Genomic DNA, 16,704 nt, shown 5'->3' with positions numbered 1-16,704 from the left:
CAGCTTGAGTGAGGGCCAGGAAAGATCCCTCTGCCATCCTCTTCAATGTCACTCATCAGTTCATGGGAGGGTCGGGAGTTAGCAGGGGCCTCTGATTGTGCCCACCCCCACCCCACTGTGAGCCAGGTCCCCACAGCTGCCCCCTCCCCTGTGGTTGTGGGTGTATGTGTGTGTGTGTGTGTGTGTCTCGAGGGGACTGTCTCATGGAGGGACAAATGGGCTGGCTTCTGGCTTCTCGAGGCACTCTGGTGGGGGGTGGCAGGGCACCCTCGGCCAAAGCACTTCCTGCCTCTTGAGAAAGAAGCTGCCTTTTGGCTTTGACCATGGTGCTGCTGACCCCCATTAGCTGTTTTCCTAGAAGTGAAAATGGATTTGCTCTGAGTTCTGTCATCCCTTGTGACCCAGGGCTCACAGAAACAGTGCCAAGAGCGTAGGACTAGCCACCAGAGTCGTGCTAACCCGCCCTTAAGGGGACGTGTGCTGGATACCGGCCTTGTCAGCATGCCCCCTGTCCCCCTCCTGCGACCACCTGACGAAGACAAAGTTCTTGAAATATAGGAAGGTTTGGCACTTCCCTGGAAGGCCGTTCATTCTTCGGTGCCAGTGGGGGACGCCCTGCTGGCCCATAGTGGTTAGAATGAGAGAGACCTGGGTTAGAGTCCCAGCTCCGACCCTAGCTGTGCCACCGTGGGCAAGTTACTTAACCCCTGTGAGTTCAGTCTCCCAGCCTGTACAATGGGCCTAACAGCACTTACTTCATAGAGAAGCTCTGCCGAGTAGAGGCTTTAACTTACGTACATAAGGCACCTACCACAGTGCCGGAAACACAGAAGGTGCTCAATAAATGATCTTTGTTATTGTGTCTTAAATTTACTCCTATGAGTAACTTTAGGCAACAAATATTATCACCCCATCTTATGGAGGGAGCCACTGAGGCTCAGAAAGGTTAAACAGCGTTTCAGTTACTTATAACAACCATCCCAAACCTTAGTGGCTTAAAACAACACTGAGTGATGATAAACGAATGAGAATTTCTTGTGATTCTGTAGAGGAGATGGGTGGGTCTTGGGCTCCAGGTGGTGTCAGCTGCAGTCTTTCTCACGTGGATACAGTCAGCTGACAGCTAGATTGAGCTGGAAGGTCAAAGAAGGCCTGTCACATGCCCGGGGGCCTGGTGCTGGCTGTTGGCCTCGCTGCCTCGGTTCTCTCCCTCATGCCCTTTTCACCAGGCTAGCTTGGGCTTCCCAAGCCTGGCAGTTGGGGTCCAGGAGGGAGTGTTCCAAGAGGACAAGCCTCAGTGTGCTTTACATCATGCTTGTTAATGTCCTGTCGGCCAAAGAAAGTCACGTGCCCAAAGCCAGAGTCCCCGTGGGAGGGCACACATCCTGGGGAGCACGGCCCACCGGGGCTGCCCATGGAACAGTCTACCAGAGAAGGCTTGTCTGGGATCCCACGGCTACTGAATGGCATAGCCGGGATTTGAACCCAAGTCTGTCCGACTCCAAAAGCCATGTTCCTCCCTCAAGGCATGGCTGAGGCTGGCTCTCTGGCAGGCTGGCGTTTGTGGCCCCACCACCAGATTCTGATGGCGAGGGGATTTTCCATCTCATCTCCAGCCCACCCCTGCCCCCAGCACTCCATGAGGTCCTTGTACCTCTCCTGCTCACCTGACAGAGGGGAGAAAAGCACCCTTCTTCTGCTGGGCCCCTCTGCCCTCCTCTCTTCCATGTCGACTACAGAAAGCTACTCCTGCTTCCTCCAGAGCCCCAGCCAGGATGGTGGTGGCCCTATGACTTCTGGCCTCTCTGGCCGCAGCAGCATCCTGGCTCTGCTGGCCTCAGGGCACGCACGCCGCTCTGGACCTCAGCTCTATTTTCAGGGGTACCCTTACTAGGAAAGTGAGAGTCATGGGAACAAAGACAGTATCATGGAGATAAGTCTGAGTTTATACACACTGTCATCATCCCAGTGGACTTCCAGTCTGCCCACTGGCTGGGCCGTCCCCCAACATAGGCCTCCTACCCTGACTCCTGTCTACACTCAGCCAGAGGCTGATTAGAGCTGCGCTCGCAGTGATGACTGTGGGGACCCTGCCCCTTCCGGCTCCTGCCTGCCTCTGACTGAGTGAGGCCCTGGACAATTCCACCCACTACTCTGACCCGTAGGCCCTGTACCTGGATGAGGAACACCCTTCTCCCGGTCCTTCCCTGCTCCCAGGCCGGTGTTGGCAGTGAGCATTGCTCACTTTCCTATGGCTGGACTCACACTCTCCCCTCTTCTGAAGGCCCCAAGAGGGTAAGCCATTTGTTCAACACCCTATCGTGAGCGGATGGCAAAGCTGGGGCCTTGAACCTGGGGGTCAACTCCAGCTGTTATTCTCAAGGGAGCCCCAGTGCCCCCAGCCTGCAGTTTTGGAGTCTGAGCAGGGCCCACAGCTGTTCTGCCTCAGCGTGGAGTGAAGGCTAACAAAAAGCAAAGCCTCTGGAGAAAGAGGAAATGTTTTTTGGATGTTGAATTGGTGACCTTGGGGAGGTACGTGTGTGGGGGGGAGGCCTCTGACTTGTGCACAAAGAAAGGTCATGGTCAATGAGAAAGCTTTTGATGGAGAGAGCCTGAGATGGAGCCCAGGAATATTATCATGCAGCTGCCTGGGACGGATACGGGACCCTCTGTCAGACCAGTCCCGTTCTCCTGGTGTAAGATCAACAGGCCGAGGTCCTGGGATATGGAGCTCCCAGGAAGGGGACTGGGATGCGTGAGGTATGTAGGAATTAGTGGTGTCCTGTGTGGTCTCGCTGAGGGAAGCCAGGCAAAATCTGGCAACTGAGCTGTAACAGCCACGGCTCTTGGCTCCAAGCAACAGGAAGCAATTCTGGTTTATTTCAGCAGAAAAGGACTTTATCAAATTGATCTTGGGGAGTTCACAAAATAACCAGGAGGGCTGGAGAACCGAGTTTGGAAAGCAGGCCAAAGAAAGGAGGCTCTGCAGAAGTCAGGACCATGGCCAAAGTCAAGCCAATCCAGTGACAACCCCACTGCCAAGTCGAGGACGACCTGGCTTACACTGCCACCTCTGGACATGGATATGGTCCCTGCCATGCCAGGAATGGAATGTCATTGCTATGATGACTGCCACCCTCCACCAGAAAGGATCTCTGTGCTCCCTGCATCTCTGCATCACCAGCTCCTGACTCTGAGTCTCTGATGGGGGCATCTGATTGGTTGAGCCTAAGTCAGGAGCCCACGCTAATAGCAATGGCAACTGGGAAAGTGACTATCTGGCGTTTTTAGCTTCTCTGGTGGAAGGCAACTAGGAAGATGGAGAATTTCTCAAACATGGTAATGGGGATTGGACACAGGTCAGCTGTGCACCTGTCTCACCTGGAAAAATGTAGAGCAGCTGTCCCCAGTGAGTGCTAGAGAATCGTATGCCTCCAGGGACATCCTGAGCTTGTCTTCCCTTCCTCCAGATGGTGACGGAAGTGTGTGTGTGTGTGTGTGTGTGTGTGTGTGTGTAGGGACAGGAACGCATTACAAACAAAAGAGGCTGCACTGCGGTCAGAACCATGGCCCAAGGTAGGGGTGAGGTCAGGAACCCTGGGTTCGATTCTGAGTCTCTTCTGCTTGTTGACCTTAGACAAGCTGTTCTCAGTCTTGGGGCCTCAGTTCCACTTCACCGCCTGCTGTCCGGCCTTTGAGCATGTGGGAGCTGTGTGGTAGCTTCTGCTATAGTCTGGGCCATCAGGCTGAAAGATGCCCCGAGACTGCCAGAGCCCCAAATGGAATGGGGCCATTGGTTCCACATAACAGAAGAGACGGCAGGTTTTGGAGTCAAAGAGATCAGGGTTTACCAGCCATGTGACATTGCACATGTTCCTTAACTTCTCTGAACCTTAGTTTCCCTATCGGCAGAATGGAGATGACGTGGCAGGAACCCAGCCTCCATTCTAACCTGGTCCTGCACTGCCTCCACGTTCTGCAGAGGCTAGAAGGCTAAAACTACAGTTGTCAGACAGCTTTGCAGCTGGGGCAGTGGCTGGGAATTAGATTTCACTGATTAGATGCACTTGTGTGATGTTAGGAAGCCAGCGGCGAGGCAGAGACTACTTGCCTGCTACTCTGGCTGTTGCTGCTGGAGACGTGTGTATGTGTGTGTGTGAACATTCTAGTGTTTGATCAGTCACCGGCTTTGTGGGTATCGAGAGATGTTGTATCGGCAGTGGCTTCCTGACCCCTGGATGGCAGTTGAAATCAACATCTCCGTGGGTGGCCTGCTCCCTCCCCACCTTCCTGATGGTGGCAGAGATGGCAGCAGTTTGGGGGGCCCAGCTCAGCGGTGTTATGGGAGTCTAGAGCCTGCTCCTCTGGCCCTTCCAATGATTTTGTAAGCACCTAATTTCCTGTATTAAATCTCTTCTTGCTTAAAATAGCTGGAGAAGTGTTCTGTTTCCTGCAGCAGAACCCTGACTGCTGTCGAGGTAAGACCCCATTGCTCATGCAGTTGTTGGAATGAGATGAGGCGGTGGATGCTACACCGCTTTGTACACCGTAAAGCTCTTTACGTATGTTAGGTGTTTTTCAAGAAAGGGTATCCCTTTTGTCAGGGGAGACTAAATGTGATCGAAACCCTCGTGACGAGCCACTCGAAGTTTACATGCTCCACAGGGCTGCTGGGGCAGAAGACACACCTGAAGGAATTCAGGTAATCTGGGGTGGGTCGTCTGCTATCTGGGGCGGAAAGGGTTCTTCTATGTATTCCGGGGGAATCTCGCCTTTCTGTCCACTGTTAGAGCGATGACTGGCCCCACAGGAATGCCACAGGCAGCTGGGAAAGGTGGCAGGCTTCCTGCTGGAGCCCACAAGGTCAGCTGCCACGGCAGGCGGGGCCCGGGAGGCTCCCACCATTCTCACCACTAGTTTGTGTTAAAGCCCACTTTCATGCCTTACCCCCTCCCAGTTAAATCTTCGTATTTACAAAACCTTCCCCTCCCCTCCCATCAGCTTTGAAGGATCTCCCTTGCTGTGGTGAATAACATTCTCATGGCCATGGCATTGGCCCATTAGTACAAGAGTTTCCAGAGAAAAGAACTGAGAGAATGTCAAGTCTTCAGGGTTTCTGGTAAGAAGTTCAAAATACAGGAGGCCCAAAGACTGGGGTTGGGGAGACTTGGCAACCCCAGCCCAAGCGCGCTGGGTGCTGAGGGAGGAGAGGAACACAGAATTGGAGACAAGGGCATGAAAGTAATGGAGGATCTTGTAGAGCCCCCCACTCTGTTCAGTGAACAGATTGCTTTTCTCCCCTCAGATATCCAAACCCCATACCCTCTTGCTCTCCCTCATACTATTTCCTGCCACAAAATGGGGACCCTCGAGGAGTGAGGGGCCAGGCAGGTGGCCCTGGGGGCTATGAAGCTGGGTAGAAGCTGGGCTGGGGTTGGCTGCCAGAACAATCCAAGCTCCACTCCAGCCCATCAAGGGCCTTGAGGCTGAGTGGGCAAGATAAACCCTTTCCGTGGTTTTCAGGAGCCCTAATCAACTGCAAGGCAGGGTGAAGCCCTCCGGGGACAGATAAAACCAGCCTGCGCTCCAAGCCCAGTTGGAGCCAACGTTTGTGTGGTTTGAACTTTCGTGTGGTTTGGACAAGTTTGCCGGGCTTTGCTGGGGCGGTTTACTGTTTCCAAACTGCAGTACAGAGAGGCGAACAGCCCTGGCCCGCACAAGCCACCCCTGAGATGAGGTACGTGGCCTGTCCTCTCCCCCGGCAGGGTCTACAGGCTCGGGGAAGAGAGGCTGGGCGTGTCTGGGCCATACCCCCGGTTCTCGCCAGTGGCTCGAGATGTAGACGGTTTTAGAAACGCTCTCTTCGCCCAAGGCGGGCGAGACCTTCGCGCTGGGGAGTTGAGCTGCTGCAGGTTTGATTCTCTGCTCCTGCTTCTAAACTCGAAACCGAATGAATGCCCACTTTCAGATTCCATCTTCAGCCGCAGACGCCTCTAAGACGCGCACTCGCCCCGCGCAGAGGAAGCCCGGGACGCTGGGGACACCGCCTGGAGCCTCTGCGCATAGCACTGGGGCGTTTTTCCTTCCAGCTTGAGGTTTCTTGTTTAACCTCTAAGGTGCCAGAAGATCCGGAACGCTCGCTGGCAGGCCTTTGGCTGGCTCCGGGCGAGCCAGCGGGCACTCCATGTGCCAATGTCTGTTGCGCTTTGTGTGCGGGAGAGCAAGGCTGCTGGGCGAGGTGGACGGACGCTAGGCCAGCAGGGACCCATTTGACAATGCCCTGTCCCCTGGGAAGCCTGTGCCAGCCTGCGGGGGCCACAGCAAAATAGAACCTAGAACATGTGCTGCTTGGGAGGGAAACTCGGGCTTGGCATATCTCAGTGATGCTCACACCCTCCAGGGACCTTCCTGCCTCCACAGAACGTGGAGACAGAGAGAGAGGCGAGCGTGGAGAGAGAGAGAAAGGGAAGTGGGAAGAAATTGGTCACGGAGGAAGCTATTTTTATTCTTTGCTACAGCTGCATGCATTTCTCTGACCAACTAGGCAACGAAAATTAGACTGGCTCCTGCTGAAAACAGACCCTAAACTTGGGGGCGTTGGGAGGGGGGACACGACACAGATTGTGGGAAGTGCACAGGAAAGGGGTGGAGAGGGGGAAATCCCTGAGGATCCAGCAAGCCACAGTCTCCAGAAGCCCTCTCTGCCGCAGAACAACCCCCTCTGCCCTCCCTAGCCCCAGGTGCCTCCACCTTAACCTTGGCTCTCAGAGGTGGGGCATCCTTTCCCTTTTGTGTGACACCTTGGGCATGACGCCAAAAAGATTGGGAATTTGTTCATCAGTGTCTTCTGCTGTTAGGCCTTATCCCTTCCTGCAGGGGACAAGACTTGCTGGGTCGTGTCAGTTACCATGGTCACCCCAGCATCTGGAGAAAGTGGCAAATGTTCTGAACCAAGATTGGGGCTGAGAGCCCTCGAGTTAGAATCTTTTGAGGCCAGGATTGTCTAGTTCAGCACTTCCCAAAGTGTGGGCCAAGGATCCCTGGGGTTCCTGAGACCTTTACAGACTGTCTTTTATAACTGCAAAGCTCCATGAGGCTGGAGTTTCTTCATATACTTCAATGAAAACAACATATCACAGCAGATTGGATGCTGAAGCAGCTATGAGAAAGCAGCTGTCTTCTATTAAACCAGATATTAAAGAGGTTTGTAAAAATGTAAACAATGTCACTTTTTTCCCTAAATTATTTTATTTATTTATTTTTTTGGTGAGGAGGATTGACCGTGAGCTAACATCCATTGCCAATCCTCCTCTTTTTGCTTGAGGAAGATTGTCCCTGAGCTAACATCTGTGCCAGTCTTCCTCTATTTTGTATGTGGGGTGCTGCCACAGCATGGTTTGATGAGCTGTGCATAGGTCCACACCCAGGATCCAGGCCACGAACCCTGGGCTGCTGAAGCGAGCATGCGAACCTAACCAGTACACCACCGAGCTGGCCCCACTAAATTATTTTTTTGTTTCAGAAAATACAGTTATTTTTTCATAAGATTGTGCTATTGATGTTAACATGTGTATTAGTCATCTATTGCCATGTAACAAATTACCCCAAAACTTAGGGGCTGAAAACAACAAACGTTTATTATCTCTCAGTTTCTGCGGGTCAGGAATCTGGGAGCAGCTAGCTCTGCTGGGTGGTTCTGGCTCAGGGTGTCTCGAGAGGCTGTAATCAAGGTGTAGGCCAGGGCTGCAGTCATCTTAAAGGTCAACTGGGGAAGGAAAGGATCCGCTTCCAAGCTCACTCACGTGGCTGTTGGTAGGCCTCAGTTCCTTGTCATGTGGGCCTCTCTACAGGGCTGCCTTGTGACACGGTGGCTGGCTTCCCCCAGAGGGAGTGAAAGAGAGCACCCAAGACAGAAGCCACAGTCTTTTTATAATCTAATTTTGGAAATGACATCCATCACTTCTGTCCTATCCATTAGAAGTGAGTCAATGAGTCCAGCCCACATTCAAGGGGGAGATTACTCAAGGGCGTGAATGACAGAAGGCGGGGATTATTGGGCACCATCTTAAAGGCTGTCTACCATGCATGTAATAAGTTCATTATTGCTATTTTTATATTAATAAATATGTAAAAATTTTCTCAGTTTTCATTTTTAATATGGGAAATATTGATAGATATGGCCAATATAAACAAAAGCTTTTTGGAGTCCTCAAGAATAAATTAAAAAGTAAAGGGATCCTAAGACCTAAATAGTTGAGAACTGCTGGTCTAGGTGTTGTGGTATCTACAGCAGAAGTACTTTGGTACCATGTGGAGGCCAGTCCACCCACTCATCCACCCACCCACCCACCCATTCACCCATCGATCCATCCATCCATCCTTCTATTTCCCCTTCCTTCCTTCCTTCCTTCCTTCCTTCCTTCCTTCCTTCCTTCCTTCCTTCCTTCTTTCCTTCCTTCCGTCCATCCGTTCTTCCATCCATCCATGCTTACATCCATCTACCCACCTACCTATGCACCCATACATCCAATCCAGATGTTCCAACCACTGGGCCAGGGCTGGTGCTTTAACAGTGAACAAGACTGCCAGTGACTGCTCTATGGAGTTTATAACATGTTAATAGATGACACAATTAACAAGTAAATAAGATGAATTTAAAAATAGTGACTTCAGGTTATGATAATTTGGACCCCCAAAGCCTGGAGCCCAGGGAAGCAGGTACTCTCAAATTAGCACCATTTTGGGGGGTGACATCACAGGTGGCCCAGACTGAGGGTAGGGTGGGCCCAGGCGGCAGGGTCCAGGGAGCAGGGAATGTGTCCTAGCTGTGGTCGGATGGGCATGGGGCCCTGGTGAGCCAGAATGATCTGGTATATCTCTAGTTCTTCATGCCTAATTAATTTTTGACCCCCCTCCAAGTTTTTCATAAAAGTACAGCCTCCTTTAAATCTCTAGGGCAACCGTGGGGGTGGAGGAAGCGATTCATCCAGGTTTGCCCTAGAGGCCAGGGCACTGGTGACTGTGGGACTCGGGGTGAGAAACCCTCAAGTGGAAGATACAACCCATATGGGCAGAGTTCCGATTTCTTGGTTCAATTTCTGTTTTCTCAATGGAGGATCTCCTTCTGAAACTGACTTAACATGCTCTGGCTTTTATTTTGATCCTGGAGACTCCTCCATGGCTTGTAGTATCCCCTGTGAATCCCTCTGCCAGAGGTTCCACCACTTGGGAGTCTCCAGGGAAAATGCTATGATTCATGGGATGTGCCTCAACCTACCATCACCAAACATGTAAACATTGAGTTCTTTTATCATCTTGTCACTGACACCTCGGAAGTTTGAAGTGGCAACCTTCTGATAGGAGGAGGTAGGGGAAGTCTGGGGCAGAGAGAGGCAGGAAGCCCAGGCTTGAGACATAAGGAGGCTGGGTGCTGGGACAGGAAAAGCAGGGGTGGGTGGCTGGGATGGAAGGAGCACATCAGTGATAAGTAGTGATCTTCTCTACTTCAAAGCCTGGCCTCGCCAGCCCTGCTTAGAGGGTCAGCTAAGGTATGAGCCCCCCAGCCCCTCTTCCAGTCTCTGAAAGCCATTGAGCATTTTAAAGAGGAAATGTGGCCCCTCACTCAGTAGTTTCACAGTGTGAATCGCGCTCCAGAAGGATGGGAGGCCCGTCTCCTCAGGGAGCACGGCAGCTTGAATCAGTTAGACTTGCTTTTGGTGACTGTGCCCTGGCCCAAAGGGCTCCAGAAGGACCAGGCCAGGCCTCTCTGGGACAACATATGTCAGGGATGCTTTTCTAGGGGAGGAGGGGTGTTGCTTAAAATATGGCCTCTCTGTGGCCCTGCACAAATCTTCCAGAGCAGTCTTCTCCATGATGATCCATTGGTGGCTTCAGGCCTCAGGTTTGAATGTGGACTGTATCTTAGCAAAATGCTAAAACGATATGAATATTTGTGTTCAAGTTCAACCCTTATTTGGTTCTTGAGCCCTTTTCAGGAGAGAACGGGGTATTCTTTGGATTCAGGCCTCATGATGGATGAAATTTGTGAACTAATCCTAACCAGCTCCGTTGCCCATGATGTCAGTGGATCTGCAAGTGTGGTCCCTCACCAGCAGCATCAGCATCCCCCGGGGACTTGTTGGAAATGCGAATTTGGGGGGCTTACCCCAGACCTGCTGAGTTAGAATCTTTGGGGGTGGGGTGGGGCCTGGGAATCTGCATTTTAGCAAGACTTTCAGGTGATTCTGATGCCCGTTCAAGTTTGAGAGCCACTGTTGTATTAAGTTTATCATCCCCATTTAAGAGAGGAAGAAAATGAAGTTCAGAGGGGCTCACTAACTCTACCAGGGTCACGTGGCCAGCAAGTGGGGTGCCAGGGCTGAACCCCAGGGCTATCATTAGAGGACTGTGTTTTTTCTTTTGTTTCTTCCTCTATCTTCTAACCCGGAGGTTCTCAACTTGGCTGCATATTGGCATCACTTGGAGAGCTTTTGAAAAATAACATTGCTGTTAGGACTCCACCCTAGGAAACCGAATCTCCGGGGTGTGACTCCGGCAGGAATCTGTATTTTTTATTCCCTATTCACAGGCAGCCTTACGCAGATTGCTCTGCTTTTCGAAATGTTTCTGACGAATGCATTTGCACTAAGGTGTTAGTAACTGGATGTGTTACCTTTCTCAGGGTATCTGCATTTGAAAAAAGAACCAAGGACATAAAATAATGAATTGCATAAGCATCTTAGCAAGTGGGAGAGACCAGCTTTTGATCTCGTTTCTCCCACTTGCAACAGATTTATGGCTCTCACACATCCTGCTAGGAATCTACCCAGCACTCTCAAATATGCTGTGTCTTTTTGAGGGGATTTGGGGGCTAGAAGAACTTGAATGCATCGTTTTTGAATGCCCTTAAGCCATCCACCTTGGCCACAGAGGGCTGTTTCCAAAACCAGTAACAGCCAGTCAGTTCCTTTCTAACCAGCTAGCAAAATCAAAATCATTAAAAAATAATTTTTTTTAAGCATTCAAGAATGAAAGCTGAGGATCTTCGTCCCCCTCATGTGTTTCTCGTGCCCATCCAAGCATACTAAGCCACAGAAATCGAGGTGGCACCTAAGTCGTAAGTCAGTTAAGAGTAATTTCCCAGACCCCAATTCAATCAAATCACGTGAGACCCAGAGCGTGGCTATTTCTAGGATATGACAAGATTCAGATGTTGACCTAGGCTGCAGGGCCCGCCTCCCCCCCTATTTTTAATTGTCATAAACCTTTGATTTTTTTAAAAGTGAAGAAAAATAAAAGCCTACCCTAAATTATTTTTTTTTAATGGCAGCTACTGCGTCTCTACTCTGCTTCCTGCACCTGGCGGGGACTCAGCGCATCTCCGCCCTTCAGGAAACAGCCCACTTGTCAGCAGCTGGGCTCCCAGGAACAAAGGCCTAGGTTCATTATCACAGTATCGACCCTGACACGTTCCACCCAGGCCACCTCCCCCAGAGTTCCTCAATTCACACCCCAAATGAAGTGTAATTGGACCTGGACAGCTTTGAAGTCCCCGAGCAGATTGCCAGCATTTTGAAATGTCCTTGATTTGCATGGTGAGGACCTGGTTGGAGGTGACTTTTTCCTTTCCCTCATCCCACAGTTTTAAAGACAGAATTATTTTAAATGACATTCCCCAGCCAGGACGAGTTACCAGGAAAGAAATAAAAATTCTCAAAGCCAAAAACAGGAAAGACAAAATAAGTCCTAGGATTTCATCAGTCTCTAATTTGCCCTTTTGCCCAGTGTTTGTTCTGTGAGAGCCACATATGAGGCCATTGTTTCCTCCCAAACTTCACCTCAGGTCCCCAGTCTGGGGGATAACAACGATGCAGGAGATTTAGCTAGGAGGTTCTGGAAGCCCGCAGGCCGCTGTCAGACCTGAAGCAAGAAAACAAGCCGCTGAGATGGTGAGGGAGGCTGTGTATTGACTGGGGATCATCTATCTTCCCTCGCAGCTCAGCCAGGGCGGCTCTGCGGAAATCACGCACAGTCCCAGAGATCAGCGAGACTGTGTGCGCCCTGGGTCTAAAGCTGGATGATTGCCTGCAGCCCACAGAGGGGCCCGCCCGGTGGAGACACGCCTGCGGCCTATGTGGGCATTCGCGGAGCCCGTGAGGAGCCAGCTTGGCGGTCTGCTTTTCTCCAGGAAGTAGCCTGCCCCTAGTTTGCTGCCACCCACCCAACTCCTCTGCCTCTGTGAGCTTCCTCAGGGATAGCCAGCCATCCTCTGAAGCAAATGATCCACCTTCCCCTAGAGCAGCCCTGTCCAGTAGAACTTTCTGCGAGGATGGAAATGTTCTCTATCTGTGCTACCCAGTAGGGTAGTCGCTAGCCACATGTGGCTATTGAGCACTTGAGATGTGGCCAGTGTGACTGAGGAAGTGAATTTTAAATTTTACTGAAGTTTATTTAATTTGAATAGCCATATGTGGCTAGTGGCTACCCTACTGGACAGCACAGGGACAGATGATCAAATGAAACTCTAGTGGATGCCCCAGTTTGGGGAGTATACAATATTAACAACCCCCCAAAAGACCAGCAGAAGAATTTCTTGATCAAGCAAAGCTGTTTGTTAGACCTACTTCAGTAAGGGAAGATACCCCTTGACAGAACGTTAGTGATGTCTCCAAGTGGAGATGGGGGAAAGGGGGTTTATAACATTTTAGAGTGGACTGGGGGATTTTGAAATTGGGTCTTTCAAGGCAAGAAACTGGAATTGGGGAGAGTTTATGACAAAATAGTTTGGGATTGGTGAACACAGCAGGGCAAAGGTCGGATGAGCTTGCTCTTGGTCTAGATAACAAGCTTTTGGAGTTGGTTCAGTCTTATCTTCCAGGAGCAAGTATTTCTTAGAGCAAATAGCTAAGTTATTTTTGCTTGTTCTGGGTATTATTTAAACATAAGGACAGGAAAGTAGGCCTGGTCCCAGTATTGTTTAATGTAGGGACAGGGAATAACAAATTACCCCAAAATGTGGTGACTTAAAACAATAAACATTTATTATCTCACAGTTGCTGAGGGTCAGGAATTTGGGAGCAGCTGAACTGGGTGGTCCTGGCTTCGGGTCTCTCATGAGGTTGTAGCCAGGAGGTTGGCCAGGGTTACCAACAGTCATCTGAAAGCTTTCCTGGGGCTGGAGGACCCACTTTCAAGGTGGCTCACTCACATGGCTGGTGAAATGGTATTGGCTGTTGGCAGGAGGGCTCAGTTCCTGCCAGTGGGCCCCTCCAATGGGGCTGCTTGACAATCCTCATGGCGTGGTAGCTGGCTTCCCTTGGAGCGAGTGATTCAAAAGAGAGCCAGGCAGAACCCACAATGTCTTTTATGACCTAACCTCAGAAGTCTCGCTTCATCATTTCCAAGATATCCTATTGGTTATATAGGTCAACTTTATTCTGTGTGGCTGGGGACTATGCCAGGGAGTGAATATCGGGGCGAGAATCACAGGGAGAGGGAATTATGTGGTTTCAGTTCTCAGTGGTAAGTGGGGGGCAGTGGCATAAGGGGAATACAGAGGGTCCTGGGTTTCAGAGCTGAGACAAACTGTGGCAGGTTTGTATATGTTGGGGAAGGAGAAACTCACTGGCTGACCCAGCCTTCCACCCACCTTTTTATGGCACATTATTCCAGTTACCATTGCTATGTAACAAATCACTCCAAAATTTAGCCACTCCAAACAACCATTTTATTATGCTCATGGACTCTATGGATCAGGAGTTCAGACAGGGCACAGTAGGGGATGGCTTGCCTGTGTTCTACAATGTCTTGGGCTTCAGCTAGAAAGACTCAAAGCCCAGCGATGATAGTTGGGGGCTAGAGTCATCTGCAGGTTCGATCACTGACATGTCTGGTGCCCGGGCTGGGAAGATTCAAAGACTTGGACCATGGACTGGAGCACCTACAGGTGGCCTCTCCATGTAGCTTGGGTTCCCTCACAGCATGGTGGCCTCAGCATAAAGGAACTCTGTATGTGTGGCCCAGGGCTTCAAGTGTAATTGTTCTAGCAAACAAGGTGGAAGCTGCATGAGCTTTTCTGACTCAGCCTTGGGAGTCACCCAACATCACTCCCACTGTACTTTATTGATTGAAGCAGTTGCAAGCCTGTCCAGATTCAAGGGAAGTGGACACAGATCCAGTCTCTCAATGGGGACCATCAGTGTCACATTGTAGAAGCACATGTGGGATGGATGATATTGTTACAGCCATTCTTCGAAAATACAGTCTGCTACATACACCAATTTCCCTAGGCTTTTGCCTTTGATGGGTGGGAGCAGTGGGGGCTGCGGGAATTTGGGCCCGGGACATCCCACATAGGCATCTTTGTTAAACAGTGCTTGTTCCTTCCTGATCACAAGTCACTGGCCCACGTCCAAGCTGAGTGGGACACACGAGAAGGGAGAAATGAACCCGGGACTGAGGGTTCTTCACACAGGCCCATAGACAGCATCCCAGAGGGTGGGACCAGAGAGAGCTCTACCACTTACTGACCATGTGGCCTTGGACAAATGGCTTAACATTTTTGTGCCTGATCTCTAAATTGAGAATAATAAGCCCTGCCTGGGGATCATTGTGGGGAGCAGGTTAGGTGAGGCGTACAGAGTTGTAGCAGGATGCCTGGCACATAGTGGGTATTCAGCAGATGAGGGCTGCTATAATGATATCATATTTACTTCCCCAGCCCTTATCCAACCTAAGTTCAATCATCTGTGGCACAGTATTAGTTATATATTGCGGGGTAAAAAATCACCCAAAAACTTAGTGGCTTAAAACAACAAAACTCATTTTTTTCACTCTCCTGGTTTCTCCGGCACAGAAATCTGGAGCTTGGTGGGCAGTTGTGGCTGCGGATCTCTCAAGAGGTTGCAGTCAGATATTGGCCAAGGCTGCAGTCATCTGAAGGCTCAGCTGGGGTTGGAGCATCCACTTCCGAGGTGGTTCACGCACAGGGCTGGCAAGTTGGTGCTGGCCGCAGGCTGGGGGCCTCAGTTCTCTCCATGAGGGCCCTCTGCAGGGCTGCTTGAGTGCCCTCACGGCATGGCAGCTGGCGTCCCCTAGAGCAGGCTTCTCTAGGAGGGCAGAATCTGAGTCTGTCTTGGTCCCCGCTGTATCTTCAGAGCCCTTCCAATGCCTGGCTCGGAGCATCCTGTGAGGGTTTGAAAGACTGACTGAGAGATGCCTTAGCTATTTTGTCCTAGTTCCTTTTCATTCTTCTGCAAAGTCTTTTGACGTCTCCACCTATGTCGACAGTGGGCTCAAGGTTTTAAAGGGGATCCCGAGGCTGTGGGAAAGGGAAAATCAGGGAGAGACAGCCGCCGAGGCTCAGGGCGTTTCCTTATTGGAAATGCTTTTTCCAGAGCTTGACCTTGGGCTTCTGAGTGTGTTCTAAGCGAGTCCATGTTCACAGAAACCCCGACAAGTGTCCTAAAAGGCCGAGAGCTGTGCAGGCCCTGAGAGGGGGAAGAAAGTGCATGGGAAGGAGCTCACATGCTGCTGAAGGTAGCCAAGGGGCCCAGGGTTCCAGCTGGGCCAAAAAGAACCAGTCAAATTGCTGTCTTGGTTAAATAGCAGATGCAAAGGCCCTGAGGTGGAAAGATGTAGAGCAGGTCTGGGGCCTCTGTGCAGGAGGGCTGGGCTGTGAGGGTGGGGCCAGATGAGACTGGAACATGGGGTTAAAGCAGAACAGTGGGGTAATTGAGGCAGCCATAAGGAGAAAGAGTTGCTGGGGTGGAGAGAATGAAGCAGGGAGACGCAAGCGTCTGGGCAAAAGTCATGGGGTCGAAACCACAGCGGCAGCCTTGGGAAGGGGATGTGAGGAAAGGGGAGAGGCAGGTTCAAGAGCTATTTAGATGTAAACTTGACCAGATGAGATGACCAGATTAGATTAGAGGGGAAGGGTGGGGCTGGTAGATGAGTAGTTCCCTCTGAATGTTTGGAGGCAGCAGTGCTGTAAGGAGGCTCAAGGTATTGGCTCAGTGTCCTGGGACCCGAAAGAGAACCCAGAAAGCCTGGGGCCCAGCAGAGTTTGGGCCATGATGTCATTCACAGGGGGGTCTGCCTGCAGCCTATCTGGGGTGAGGGCCCCCTGCTGCTTGTCTCCCAGGCAACCTGCTCTGCTGAGAGACGTGCAGTTCTGCAGGTTCCCGAGCACTCGCACATATATCTTTGCCACATTTAATTGTCTCAGGGGGAATTGTTATTCCCATTCTACAGATGAAGCAATGAAGGCTTCAAGGCTCGGAGAGGTGTGGTGTCTTTTCTAAGGTCAAGGAGGTGGCAGAGCCAGGCCTGGAACCCAGTCGCCCTAACTCCCAGTTGAGTCTTCTCTCCAACATACTTCCCTGCTTTCCAGCAGCCACTTACGTTGAGTCGCGTTCACAAGCACTGCATTTGCAGAATTCCTCCAGGGCCTCTGGGAGGTGGGTAGGTGTGGCAGGTTTGGGTGGGGCTGCGAGCAGCTCAGGGGTTTTTTGGGTGGGGGATCCTGATAGGCGTGTTAGAAGTGTGGGCGTATGGTAGGGTATGAGTAGGGGGGCAAAGGACAGAGAGATCAGAGCCATCAATCAGAAAGGGGTCCCTGAAAGCAGGCTGATGTGGCTGGGGCTGCGTTCAGGAAACCGGTCAGGCTGACAAGGATCTTGGGCAAAGGCCCATGAAGGCAGGTGT

Source organism: Ceratotherium simum, chromosome X (genome assembly GCF_057802395.1).
Source record: "Ceratotherium simum simum isolate JZ-2026a chromosome X, ASM5780239v1, whole genome shotgun sequence".
In the NCBI taxonomy this organism is placed as follows: Eukaryota; Metazoa; Chordata; class Mammalia; order Perissodactyla; family Rhinocerotidae; genus Ceratotherium; species Ceratotherium simum.
The sequence above is the reverse complement of the archived record's forward strand: the minus strand, read 5'-3'. Positions refer to the sequence as shown.